Genomic DNA, 13,900 nt, shown 5'->3' on the forward strand with positions numbered 1-13,900 from the left:
TTAAAGCTTCCTCCCATTACCGCCAGAGGATTATAAGCGTCTTCAGACAATTACACCCATCCTTCTGCAATTATAACTGCCTCTCTTGAGTGCTCCCTGGCAGCTTTAAGTATGGGTCATGACATCTTCTGCTTTGGACACCCACCCCTTGGGGTGGGTGGGTACCAGTACCACTTCTCTAAGGCCTGAGTACCAGCTGAGCAGGGCAGAATGGGGTCCTTGACAGGCTCGAGGGTCACGGGATGCAGAGAGATGAGGTGGGCAGCAGTTCAAGTTCCCTGCCGTCAGTTGCTGCCAATTTGGGAGAATATATGTGGGAAGAAAGGTGTCATGTAGGGCCCATAATCAGGCCTCAGTTAGCACTGCTTAGTCCACAGCTCACCAAGAGAGTCCTACACTACAGCTGGCCTCTCCACAAAGTCAGCTGGTCATAACTGGAAGGACTTATTGAGATTACTGTGTACATAATCTTATAGGAGACTCTGAAGTCCAGACAAGGCAAGCAATTTGTCCAAGGGCACACAGTAAGTGGGTGGCAAAGCAAGATCTAGAACCCAGAGCTTCTTCTGCCTCCCAGTTCAGCTGCCAGGTACTATGCTAAATGCCTTGTATGGGTTACTTGTTTCATCCTCTAAATAACCCTAGGACGTTCATAGTTTTGTTATCTCTGTTTCACAGATGAGGAAACTAAGACATAAGAAGTTTAAGTGACTTGTCAAAGTCTCAGGCCTGTGGGCGGAGGAGCTGAAATTTGAACCCAGGGAGATCTGGCCCCTGCTTTCCACCATCCTCTGTACTGCCTTGTCTCCATGGAGACGAGGCAGCAGGCTCTGTTCTTCCACCCACCTGGGGCTGGGAAAAGGTTGTTCAGTCTCTGGAGAATGGAGGGGGATTCTTGCAAGCCACCTTTCCACCCTCTTAGAGACACTCAGGGAGACCTGGGACACTACACTGCCCCTCCTTCACTCATGGCTTTGGGAGAGCCACCTCTCTCCTCTCCAGGCCATTTGTTAATGGGGATCAGGGCATCTATAGGACTTGGAGGACTTGCCAACTCTAGTGGTCACTGCTTGAGCCACTTGGGTGGGGACGGGGGTGTGGATCTGGGTTATCAGATGAGCCCCTGGCCACGTCTGTCTAGTTGAGGCAGAGGAATCCACACCCATGACAAGAGCTGACAGTGGTCCCTGGGCCAAGGACAAGGCCCCTGCTCCTCAGGCCTGTGGGAGAGGGCACACAAAAAGGCAGGGCACCCCCCACTCCTCCTCCCACCCCCGCCCCCACACTATGACTGTAAGAGGAGGGCGATGGTGGAGGAGCAGGGTTCACAGGTTCACATGTACCTCACGTGCACTCCCACATATATGCTCACACCCCCATAAACACACACGTAAACAAACGTGATGAATGCACACCATATTTTTATGCAAACACGTGTATACTCACATCTGCACATACGTGCACACCTATGCATGCCCTTAGACAGTCACACATCCAAGCATGGGGCATACATTGGCACACGCCCTCCCACAGACTCCCCCATGCATGACTAACTTTCACGTGTACCAGGTGTGCATACATTGCTACAATCCCACCTGAAACATACAAGCACACAGATTCCCTCCTTAGATACAAGTTAAAAGCATGTTCTTTTCTCCTTTTTCTCTTGCTGACACACCTACACTTTGAAATCTCTCTTGCATGCACACATTTTCCTCTATAGGCATATCCACTTTTACACACCCACTGTCACACACCTACATGCAGCCCGAGCCACTTTCTGTGCTCCTTCCTTTTCCCCATCTCTTTCTCTTTTATACCCACCCACACAGTAATCCTAGCCTTTCTCTTCTCTGTCTCTCTCACCCACACAGTTTGTTTCCTGCTTTCCCACAGGCTGGGCTGTAGCCACTTTCCTAGGCATGGACTCACAGGGCAGGCAATACCCTGCCTGAGCCAATCGCCCCTACCCTCACTGGGGCAGCCTCAGCACAAGAGCAGCTACAGGGTCAGAGGAATGCTCTGTGGTCCATGAAGCCAAGCAGAGGGATAGGAGCAGCCAGGGACTGTTTGTCCCCTGTCACCTGACCTCCTGCACTCTGAGCCTGCCCACTGGGGACAGGGAAATGTCCCAAAACCAGGCCACCCGCAGCTCTGCATTTCACAGAACCTCAGGTGGGGTGGGCTCACATCAGCACATTTCTGACTTCCTTTAGCAGAAATCTAAACATAGAATCTTCACATAAAAGACAGATGAGGGGTGGCTGGTTAGCTCAGTTGGTTAGAACGCGGTGCGAATACCACCAACGTTGCAGGTTCGATCTCTGCATGGGCCACTGTGAGCTGCACCCTCCTTTAAAAAAAAAAAAAAATGATGAAAGTGGAACCACCCTGGTTGAAGGGGTGGGGTACTTCGAACCCAGGGAATCTTTGGTAAAAACCCAGGCCAGCATTTTTCCAAGTGTGGTTTTGTTTCCAAATTGTTGGGAGTGTGAAGGGTGCTTGTTATCAGTCCTCTTCCCTAGCCCACCTCATCCCCCCTACACTGGGGAGGGGGCACCGAATTGTGGGAATCTCGACTTTTAATAGCATCCATGAGATTCTGATGCACACTGACGGCTGCCATGGGGCACTGTGAGCTCAGTCTGAATGGTGTTTAGTTCAATGAAAAGATGGGGAACTGAAACCCAACAGGGACACACAGCATCACGGCTGTTGTTGCCCGCCCACCAGTTAAGTCAGGGGATGACCCCAGGCTGCTGGGGAGACAACAACCTTCTTCAATCCCCATTTGCCTAAATTCTACCAAGATCCACAGTTATTCTAGTAGTGGGGCTGAGAAGAGGGAAAGGTGGGTCTGAGGGTACTGCATCTAGGTCTGAAAGGAAACAGGCTGGGGAGGTGGGAGATGGTGTCAGTTATGGGGACAGAATCACAAAGACAGATTTAGCAGGGGTAGTGGGAGGGATAAAGAAAAGAGGGGGAAATGAAATAGATGGAGAAACATGAAGAAACTGAGCGAAATAGAAAGCAGAAGGGTTTAGGGACCGACCTAGAGATGTAAAAATGAGGAGGAAACAGAGAGGCAGATAACCAGGCAGCAGAGAGTGAAGCTCAGCGGGAGGAAAGAGAGGGGACCCGCCGGAAGACGGCAGGCCGAGCCCGTGGGCGGGGTGGGCGAATCGCACCTCGGAGGGCTGGGCGAGGCCGGAGGGGCGGCGCTAGGGCCCCGGGGAGCGGGCGGCAGGAGCGTGCCTTGCCACCCGCCCAGCCTTCCCGGCTCCGGGTCCCGGAGCAGCCCGCTAGGCGGTGGAGGTGGCTGTGGCGGTGGCGCGGAGGGGGCGCCCGGCGCGGGGCGGCGGTGGCAGGGGTCTCGGGGAGAGGCGCCCTGACGGACGCGGCCAGGTGCGCGTAGGTGGCGGCGCCTGTGAGCTCCGGAAGCACGCGCGGAGGTTGGAGGTGAGTGAGGGGCGCTGGCCCCGCAGGGGTGCCGGCTCCGAGCGCACCTCGCCTCTTCCCACCTGTGCGGTACCCGGCACTGCCCAGGTGGAAGTGGCACATCTGGGCTCCGGTTCTCGCACGCAGGGGGACCTTGGCCAAGTCGCTGCTACACTCTGGGCCTCAGTTTCCCCATCTATACGGTGGGGTGGAGGGTGGGACGAGAAATCTCGAAGCTCTGGAGCAGCTCAGGAGCCGCAGGACTCCCCGACGCCGGGAAGCTATTCCCAGGGGCTGCGTGGGAGCTTCAGCTCACTAGCCCCAACCCGCAAGCCGATCGGGGACTGAGCAGCCCCAGGCTCACGGGTGGGCAGCAGCCAGAGGTCTGCGCCCCACAGCCCGCTATGGGAAAGGTCGGGCAGCCTGGACTTAGGAAAACGAAAGGTTGTAGTCTGCGCGGGGTTGACCAACATGGGCGCCTGTGGGGCAGCAGAACGGCGTGTGCTGGGCCCGCGCACCCCCTTCCCGCGGGCGGGGCGACTAGCGCCGGGGTCTGGCTGTGCCTGCGAGGCATGCAGGACGCGGAACTGTCCGACCACGACCACGGGGGACCACTTGCCCAAGCCCCGCCTGGGGAAATCGAAGCCTTTGCTGAGCACCTAGGGGAAATGGGGAACTGTCCTAAGGGCTGTACATCCAATTCTCACAACATGGATACTCCTGTCCCATTTGCCAGGTGAGCATCGAGGCCCTATAGGTGACCGTGAGTGGAGGGGGGAAGGCTCCTTTCTAACCGCTACTCTGCGGAATCAGGGGGCCCCATCCAGGGTCCTGATAAGACCTCTCTGTGGGCTCTGGGGAATAGATCTCCTTTCCTCCTACCCCAACTTATGGGCTTATTTTTAATAGGGTCAGGGACGACCCCCCCCATGCCTGTTTCATGTCTGGGTTGTCTAGAAGGGACAAGAGCGAGCAGGGAAGCTGCATCTGACCCACTCCGCACCCTACCCTGAGTGGCAGGTGGCACTGGAATTAACCAATTTGCTGTGTGATCTTGGGCAATCCCCCTGCCCTCTGACTCCCAGTGAGAGAGTGGGCAGGGTGCATTGGAGATAGCAGTGCTGGTGGTGGCTGTAGGGGCAGTGCGAGGATGCCCCGCCCCTGTCACGTTGCAAGGATGAGACAGGATGCTGATCAGAGGGGCTAGGGTACTCTGGGGGAAGGAACTGGAAGCCTTGCTGGTGTCAGCCTGGCCCCACACTGTATTAGGAGCAGAGCCACAAACAAACCGATGACCTCCTCCTCCCACAATTTACCGCGGACCTCAGGCAGTGGAATAGGAACTCTCAACAGAATTGAAAATGCCGTATTTGTCCAGTGTGGGGGTCCCGTGCCTCTGTCTCTGTATGAGACGTAGGGTTGGTTCCTCCTCTCTGGTCCTGTTTCCCCATGTGTACAATGAGGAGCATGGGCTAGGATCACTCTAGTTTGATATTCAGAGAACTTCCCCAAAACAAACTGTTTGCTGCTGTGCCACCTGGTTCCCAATTACCACTTTTCAGGCTGGCCCCCACTTTGCAGACCATGAGCCAACTACCCCCTCCCCCCACCTCCCAAACTAGTAACTAAATTAAGCTGTGGTTGGAATCAGCATTTACATGGTTAAAATGAGGCCTTTAACTCCTTCCCTCCCTTGTTAGCTGTTGCCCTTCCCCTAAGATAAAAAGAGGAAAAAGAAGAAAAAGATCCTCTGGCATTCAGGCGCCTGGTTCCCAACTGAGCCCTAGCCTCTTTAGTCAGCATTTTATCTCATCTCCCCATTTTAGAGTTGGGGAGACTGAGGCTAGGGATGGGGAGAGATTTGCCTGGGGTGATTCTGGGAGTAGAAGGCAGCAGAACCCTGTCCTTAAAAGAGAGCAGCTCCTTGATAAGCGGGATGGAGCACATATGGCAGGAGCCTTCTCTCTGTCTCTTCCACACACACACACACACACACACACACACACACCCCTCCCCCCATTGTGCCCCTGCTCAACTGTTGACATGTAACCCCCTGAGCCCATTTCACAGTTCTGGGAGGTGAGTTGGGCAGGGGTTAGCACGCTCCCTCCACCTGCCAGGGCTGTCATCCCACAAGGTTGAACACACCTCTAGGCCTAAGGGCCTGGCCTGGGAGGCACCTATCCCTTCAGGGCAGCTCCCAGGCTTCCAGACATGAGCTCATCGGAGCTGCTGATGCCAGGAAGGGAGGAACTGAGGGGGAAGCAGGGAGGGCTGCCCAGATTGGGGCACCATGGGCCCCTGGGGAAGTGGAGGGGTGCTGTTGTCGAGGACTTCCAGGCTGTGGTCCCCACTGCAGTGGGGAGGCAGACACAAGATAAGCCAACAGAGGGTCAACTGGAGTGGGGATGGGGACGGGCCAAGTGCCCTGGCGCAGTACAGAGCTAGGTGCTAGGGCAACCTCTGCCACTTGCTTGCTGTATGACTTTGGGTGAATCTCTTGCTCTCTGTGGATCTCAGTGTCCCTGGCTAGCAGTGGGGTGGGATGGGTCCTAAGGCATTGGGATTACAGTCAGGTCCCTGCCCTCAAGGAGCTTGCATTTTAATTGGGAAGATAGGCGAGAAAAAGGGAAGCAAAGAAACCATCAAGGTAATTATAGATAAAAGTAGCATGAATAAAAGTAAGCCATGCTGCTAAGATGGAGAGCAATTAGAGGGGCTACTTTGTGTTGGTGGTTAGGGAAGGCCTCTCTTTGTAGGTGACATTGGAGCAGAGACCTGAATGTTATCTGAAGGTGTGGTCATGGCTAGTTTCATAGAGGAGACATGATCAGAACTTAGATCTAGAATGGGAGGGATTTGGTTGGGAGGAAGCGTGTTTCAGAGGATGGTGAAAGGTCTAAACTAGGAGCTGCATGTGTGTGTGGGGGGGAGGAGGGGTGAGCATTGGCTGTGATTATGAAAATGCCTTTATCCCTTACAGCTTCAGGCTGCAGACCCATAGGAGCCTGGGGCCTTGATCTGGTCAGATGGGTGGCTGGGCTCTGTTGAGTTAGGCCAGTGTATGTGAGCTCAGAGTCCTTTGTGAACTCTCCCTGGACACTGGGGCTCGCTACCCAGAGGAGTCAATGTGGGGATAGCCTCCAGGCTCTGTAATTCCAGAGGCTTACAAAAGCCCTCTCTCTCCAGAATGAAATCTTTACCAACTGGCTACTGCCTGAAATTCCACCATCCTAGCTTCATCTTTTCCACTTGCTGAGGCAGGATTGTATAGTACTGTGTGACCCTACCCTACCCTGGCCCTCCTCCCAGGGCTGCTGTAGATGGAGCGAAATTCAGTCCACTCCTGTGTTACCTGCTTCCTGCATGACCGAGACGTAGATTCTGTGGTTGGGCCCCTCCGTTGTCCTCCTGGCTAGCTGGGGGAGCTTGAGCATGTTATATAACCTCTCTAGGCGTCTGTGTCCTCATCTACAAGATAGAAACAATAATGGACCCTATCTTGCACTGTTGTTCTCAAAATTAAATGAGATGATACATGCTAAAAATAACTATTACTTATCAAATAGGATTATCACGTTTTGATCTCTGTTAAAATAGAAGCCCTTGAGGAGACGGACACTCGCTCAAGACTCCTATCTCAGTATAAATTACTTTTTGATGTTTGGCCAGGAACAGGTTTGATGGTTGGATGGTGAGCACAGCATAGTGGAAATAGGCCTGGTCCGTGCTCCAGGAACTGGTACTTGAACCTTGAATCTTAGCTAATGGGCTGGTGGTCTTGGATAAATTATTTGCTTCCTCTGGGGCTCAGGCTTCTGTTCTGAGCTTCTGTGAAAACGGGCTAGGAAGGATATGAGGGGTCATGGGTGTGAAAGAGCTCAACAGACTCCAAAAACATGGGGTCAGCAGGATGGGCTATCACCAGGGTGGATTAGGAAGGGGCGGGTTGGATGACCCCCACAGACAGGAGAGTCGGCTGACCTGAGACTTGCATTTATCCTTTGGAATAACATCTCTTAGAGATTAAGAGTGTTCAAACGGTAAGAACCAGTGTTCTGGAAAAATCATTAATGTTTACGGTTATTTATTACTATGTGCCAGGGGTGTCTAAGTTCTTTAGATGTCAACAAGTCCATGAAATAAGTACTGTCATTATCAGCATTTTACAGATGGGAAACAGAGGCATAGAGAGGTTAAGTGAACTTCCCAAGGTCACACAGCTGGTAAGTGGCCAGATTCAAACCCAGGCAGTCAGAACCCAAGGCCTGTAAGCTTTAACTACGACTACACAGCACGGTCTCTCCTGCTTTAGATGCAGTGCCAGAGGCGCAAAGGGACCAAACCACCTGCTTGAGAGCACACAGCACTCCTCTTTGATCCTCCTCGTCCCTGTCCCTCAGGTCCCGGAGGGAGGAGCCTCACTGGTCTGCATTCTGGGGTTCTGAGGTTGGCCCTTGAGCCAGCTCAGTCTCTTTTCTTCCCCTCCCCGCCTCCCCTGGGAGTAGGTCAGGGAGGATCACGTGTGGGCATGGGAGGTTCTGCCAGGGCCTGGCGAGTGGGCATCATTAGTGTTGTGGAGCTTGAGTGGATCCCAAGAGTCTGAGTTGTTATGACCTCACATGGAGTCTGGCATGCCTCCCATCACTGTATAGATGGGGGAAACTGAGGTCAGGGAGTCCAGAGACAGGCCCAAGGTCACAGGCAGAGGGCCCCCTTCCTCCCTGGGTCTCCTGTCCTGCCCCTGGACTGCGTAGTACTTGTGGGTACCATGGGGGAGGTGGGACTTGGGGACCCTCTCTCCGATCCCCAAGGTGGGCCTGGTCTCAGCCAGGACACGATTTCTGTCATGGGTCCCTTTGGGAGGGCACATGGAGTTGGGGGATGGGAAGGGTGCTGATTAAAAAATAGACTGTCACGCGCACGGGGAGCAAGCATGCTACCACCTAGCCTGTGCCAGTTGGCTCCCCCGTGCCCAGCTGCCAGGCCTCAGTCAAGGCTCCTGCTGGGGGCCCCGCCCACCCCACCCTGGCTCTGTGCCTGAGGCTGAATGCTCCCAGCCACCTCTCCTCTCCCATCTCCACCCCTGCCCAGCCTCCAGGCAGATGGTGCCCTCACTGTGCCTGGGTGGGCCTGAAGCTCAGCTGTTGGCTTTAAGCTGTGCCAGGGGGGTCTGGCATCACCACACACTGACTGTGTGGCCTTGAATAAGGCCATTTCCCCCTCTGAGCCTCCAACATGGGCAGAGTGCTCCCAGTTAAAGTTCTTTGCAGCTTTCAGAGCCTTTCTGATTCCACCTCTCGTCTAGACCCAACCAACAGTGCTGGAGACCCCATTCAGAGAGCTCACGTGACTGTAAAGTCCACTCGGCTGGAGTGTAGAGAACAGAAGGCTATATGCCCAGATAATCTTGCAAATCCCAGTTCTGTACAACTCCTCCAGGGTAAGGTAAGGTCACTTGGAACCATGGAGGTGAAGGCTTTGCAGTAGTAACATGAGCAGTGCTTTTATTCATTTATTCCCTCATTCAGTCAACAAATGTTTATTGAGCTATGGCTGGGGGCAGGGACACAGCAGAGAAATGACAGCCAAGGTTCCTGCCCTACGGGGGCTGCTCACCATCAGGCATGGCAGACTGATGCTACAACAAATAGTGACGGAATTACAAATCTAATGAAAGTTTGGAGGAGAGGCAGAGGGCGCTGTGGCATTGGAATGTGACCTCCGAGGGCAGGTAAGCCCTCCCTGAGACCTGTAAATAGATCTGAAGGGTGGAGAAGTGTGGTCAGAAAGGGAAAGCAGAAGGCTGAGGGGAGAAGGGGGTCTAGGCAAAAGCAGCAGCCAGTGCAAAGGCCCTGAGGTGAGAAGGGTTTGGCCCTTTCTGAGCACTTGAAGGAGAGCCAGCATGGCTGGAGGGGGAAGCATCCTGAAGAGAGCTGCAGCATCGGCGAAGGGACAGTGGGGCTGTCACGCAGGGCCTGGAGCCTGTGAAGGAGTTTGAGGCGTGTCCTAGGAAGGAGGAGCTGTTCCTGGTGCTGGCGTGGGAGGCTGGTCTTGCCTCCTTTCTTTTCCTTTCCCTCCAATGCCCATCCTCATAATGCTGCCAATGGGCCCCTTTGCACTTCCCCAGCCACTTCTCTGAGGACTGAATGCAGAGTGCTCAGGCCATCTCTTCCTCTCCCTGGATCTTGTTTGCATTTTCATGGCCAGCTGTTACATCCCACCTTCCAGAAGGGTTTGGGTCCTTTAGGTCTCAAATGCAAGCTGGTGAGGACATGCTCTTGGGCAGGAGGCTGCAGTCACTCATGCTGAGTGCCTCTGTTAAGGTGCATTCTTATTTCCTCTTATTCCTTGTGGGGGCCTGTGGACCCCAGGAGGTTGAGCTTCGGGCTGAATGAAGGCCTGGACTAACTCCCACTGCTTATAACTGTTGCCTGTCCTCTACTCCACTCCAGCCACCTCCATGCAACCCCAAAGCCCCCCTAGGAGGAATCAGGAGGGCACATCCCTTTCCCTCTTTGGACCTCAGTTTCTCCTTCTGTGTTATAGAGAAATATGCTAGTTTTTCTATCCTCATTGTATGGCCCATGGATGCAATATCAGCATCATCGAGGAGCTTCTTAGAAATACAGACTCTCAGGCCCCCCCCAGACTTCCTGAATCAGAATGCAATTTAACAACATCCCTGAGTAATTACTATGCACATTACAATAGAAGAAGCACTGTTCTAGGTCATTTTTAAACTTAACAAAAAATCAAAATAAAAACTATAGAATCTCCCTCTCCCTCCAAACTTTCACATATGAAACATGTAAAGGGGAGCCCACTCTGTACTTATTCATCACATGAAGAGGGAGAGGGAGGAAGGTGAAGGGTGGGTTCAAGGACCGGGCTTTATTAGAATGGGCATCAGGAGGGAGGAGGAAAAGAAAAAACAGTTCTGGTGGAAGAAGGTGCAGGGGTGTAACTTATCACTTGAGAGTTCCTGACCAGGAACTTCTAAGGCGTTTCAGCTCTGACCTCCAGGGTCCTCGGTCTCATGGGTTTGGAAAGATGGACTTGGAAGGAGGGAGCTTGCCAGTGCACAGCCTAGCATGTCTTTCCCTGCTTGTCCCCATCTTGGTGCCCTGCTCTCTTCTCCATGGAATCCCGAAAGGGGAGCCGGTGCTATTCTTAGCGTGACAGGGTGGCAAGAAGAGAACATGCTAGTACATAATTTATGCCTCTGAGTCAACAGGATTACATTCAGGGCACTCAGAACATGGCTCTCCCTGGGCGGCCTTCGTCACTGCCTTGGCAGATGGGAGGGCACTTCCCAGGTACCATAACCCATCCCTTCCGGCCCTGGCCATTCCCGCTCAGTGCCTCCAGCCTGGGTGAGGAAATGGGTCATGAAATACGACGGTAAGCTAGGAAGAGGAGAGAGTTGCTTTGCTGATGTCCTTTCTTCATTGATCCGCGCATATTTATTGAGCACATATTGCATGTGGTCGGTGTGGGTGACCTGATGAATGAGACGGGACTCTTGCCTTTCAGGAGCTCACATTTTAGTCTGTGAGTAATGCTGCTCCATCATCGCAGGAGTGTATGTGCCAGACCTGATGCTGGGTACTTTGCACACATGAGACCTGATCCTCACAAGCACCCTGCAGGGTAGCAGTTAGGAGACTTACAGAAGAGGAAACTGAGGCTCAGCACACACAAGGCTTGCTGAAGGTCACCATAGGCAGTGATCTTCTCAGCTGGACCTTGAACTCAGGCTAGAACGGAAAGACCATTTCAGATCAAATGGCAGATGGAGTGCTGGGACTTTGGGAATCCCCTGCGCTGCCCAGTGAGGAGGCCCTTATGGCTGGAAGGACACTAACTGCTGGAGGTTTTCCCCTTCTCTGTGAACCCCGAGTTACTGGAGAAGTCATGTATGTCCAGAGTTTCTGTCAACCTGGAAGGAAAGGATACGGACACTGTGGGCTGGAGGTCAGAACCATATGGCACAAGGAGAGAAGGCCCAAGGAGCCCAAAAATCTGCATTTTGGACACTCCCTGAGGGATTCTGCAGCACGGCCAGCTTTGGACCTGAGCCAGAGAGGGGTTGGGACTTGCCGGAGGCCTCACAATGAGTTGGCGCTCCCAGTCCAGCCTGCAGCTCCCAGCCCGGCCCTTTCCTCCTACTCTTCAGCTGCCCCCAGTATCGGGAAGGGATGACACCAGGGGTGTGGATGCTGGGACATGTGGTGATGCTGGTAGCGGCTGGTCACATTGACAGAGCTGTGCCAGCACCTTGCCTGGTTTATCTGTTTAATTGCAGCAGCAGGAGAAAAGGGGACATTCCCCACAGCATCATGATCCCCTGGGCCACTGGAGCACCAGGTGGCAGATTTGAATGTACCCCTGGAAAAGGGAAGCCATGACTGAGGTGCAGAGATGCTGAGGAGGTGAATTTGAAAGCACACCATTGGTGGTGCTCTCGCCATTCTCCAGTAGCATGTGCCCTCCAGGCAAGGGTTGTCCGGTAACTCCATGACCTAGAGACAGGGCAGGCTGGCGGGAGGGAGACACCTGTGCCCGCCCACAAGGTGCAGGCGCATCCATGCCTGTCTGCCCCCTGAGTACCTGTGTGTCCACGTGCCTACCTGCAGGTGTTCAGCGTGTACACATTCTCGTGTGGGTTCTGCTCTCTGTGTGTGCGCACGTGCACACTCTACTTCAGGTGCAGGTGTAAAGCAAGCAGCAGCTCTGTGTGGGTGTGTGTGTGTGCAAGGGAGGAGGTGCTGCTACAGTGAGAAGCTATTGAGAACACGTGTGTTGCAGGGTGTCTGTGTGTGTGTGTGTGTGTGTGTGTGTGTGTGTGTATGTGTGTGTACAAATGGTTGCAAGGCAGGGATTCCCTGAGATCCCAAAGGGCAGAGGTAGATGGGCCACTAGAGAACCTGTTTTCTTCATTTGTGTCCCACCTGCATATTATGCGTCCCAGCCTCAGACCTGCCAGGTGTGAGCCTGCCTCCAGACCTTAGCACTCGCTGTTCCCTCTGCCTGGTCGCTCTTTCCCTGGGCACATACATGCTTCCCCCACCCCTCACCTTCTTCACTTCTTTACTCAGATGTGACTTCTCAGTGACATCTACTTTGATTACTGTATTTATCTTTGCAACCACTCCCATCCCTGCTTTAGTTTTCTCTGTAGCATTTACCATCTGACTTACTTGTCTAGTTACGCATATATTTATTGTCTTGCTCCCTATTAGAATGCAAGTAGAGATTTTTGTCTGTTTCCCCTTCATGGCTGTGAATAGTGCCTGGCCCTTAGTTGGTGTGCAATAAATAGTTGAATGAATGAGTCCATGCCTCCCCTATACTTATTTTCTTTAAATTGTCTAACTTTCGTTACTGAAATACCTACTTTTACCTCTTCCTAAGCAGTACTATACATTTCACAGGTTTGGTGTGTTTGTTATACTAATTTTCCAATACACATGTGAAATGTACATAATTATTAAGATTTTAATTATCAGGGTACCACCTAAATCCTTTTGCTTCCACTAGAGGTGTGGGGGCATCACCCTCTTGGAATCACTGGCCAGTCCTGTCCCTTCTTAGGACACATGAACAAACTAAAGTCCAGAGTGGGTCAGGAACTAGTCCAATGTCTCACCCAAATTGTGACAGGACAGACACTGGAACCAAATCTTCTGATCTCCTGTCTTTTTCTTTTGCAGTTTGAGGGACAGAGGGAGGGCGAGACTGGATAATTCAGCCTCTCCTCCAGCAAGAGACTCCTGCTGGAGGAGAGCCAAATATGCCTGGTAATTGGTGAATGGCTTGGGGAGCATGGCCGGGTCAGCAGCTTCTGGCACACCCAGGGCCTCGGTGCCCTCCTGGCTGCAGGGCTGTGTACCGAGTGGTAGGAGCCAGCCTCAGCTGCACGTTCCTCCCAAGAGTCTCGGACCTGGGGACTGCTCCAAGGGAGCCTGGGCACTCACATCGAGCAAGAGACAGACCTGGGATTCAAACTCACTTCCCTCTGCTACAGCACATTGGCTAGAGGTTGGCACTGGGGTCCCCTTGCAGAAGATGCTGGGGAGGTGAGGGGCTGAAGGTGAGGGAGGTTGAGCTGTGCCTAATGGTAAGCAGGAGAGTGAGACCAGACCCAGAGAGGGCTGGAGAAGGGAGGGAGACAGACAGAGCCCTAGCCTGGTAGAGTTATGCAGAGATGCGTTTTGTGCAAAAAGGCTGAGTTAAATCCCTCTCAGGTGTGCACAGTGCTATTATTATACTACAGAAATCATTTCTGCATCTCATTTACTCAGCAGCAGCTCTGGAAAGCAGATTTTATCATCCTTGTTTTACCAATGAGGAAGTTGGCACTCAGAGGGAAGTGATTTACTAAAGGTTGCACAGGGTGCCTTGTTGAGCGAGACCTGTGAAGGGAATAGCCAGCACCTCTGGTTGGATTCAGTAAAGG

The 13,900-nt window shown here is 53.1% G+C and overlaps 1 protein-coding gene across 4 annotated transcripts in view; it reads left to right on the plus strand.

Annotated features, from left to right (window-relative positions):
• Positions 1-13,900, plus strand: part of SYNPO (synaptopodin) — a 36,098-nt gene that overhangs the window by 3,033 nt on the left and 19,165 nt on the right. Inside the window, exons 1-2 of one of the 4 annotated variants that reach the window (XM_074313785.1) lie at positions 2,994-3,459; positions 8,747-8,886. The exons of 1 other annotated variant lie outside the window; for it this stretch is intronic. The gene's annotated coding sequence lies outside the window, so the exon portion shown is untranslated. Of the gene's footprint in view, positions 1-2,993; positions 3,460-3,934; positions 4,175-8,746; positions 8,887-13,900 lie in introns of those variants that run through there. 2 more of the 4 variants (XM_074313784.1, XM_074313786.1) reach the window with 2 other exon arrangements.

The sequence above is a fragment of the Rhinolophus sinicus genome, linkage group LG10 (genome assembly GCF_036562045.2).
Source record: "Rhinolophus sinicus isolate RSC01 linkage group LG10, ASM3656204v1, whole genome shotgun sequence".
In the NCBI taxonomy this organism is placed as follows: Eukaryota; Metazoa; Chordata; class Mammalia; order Chiroptera; family Rhinolophidae; genus Rhinolophus; species Rhinolophus sinicus.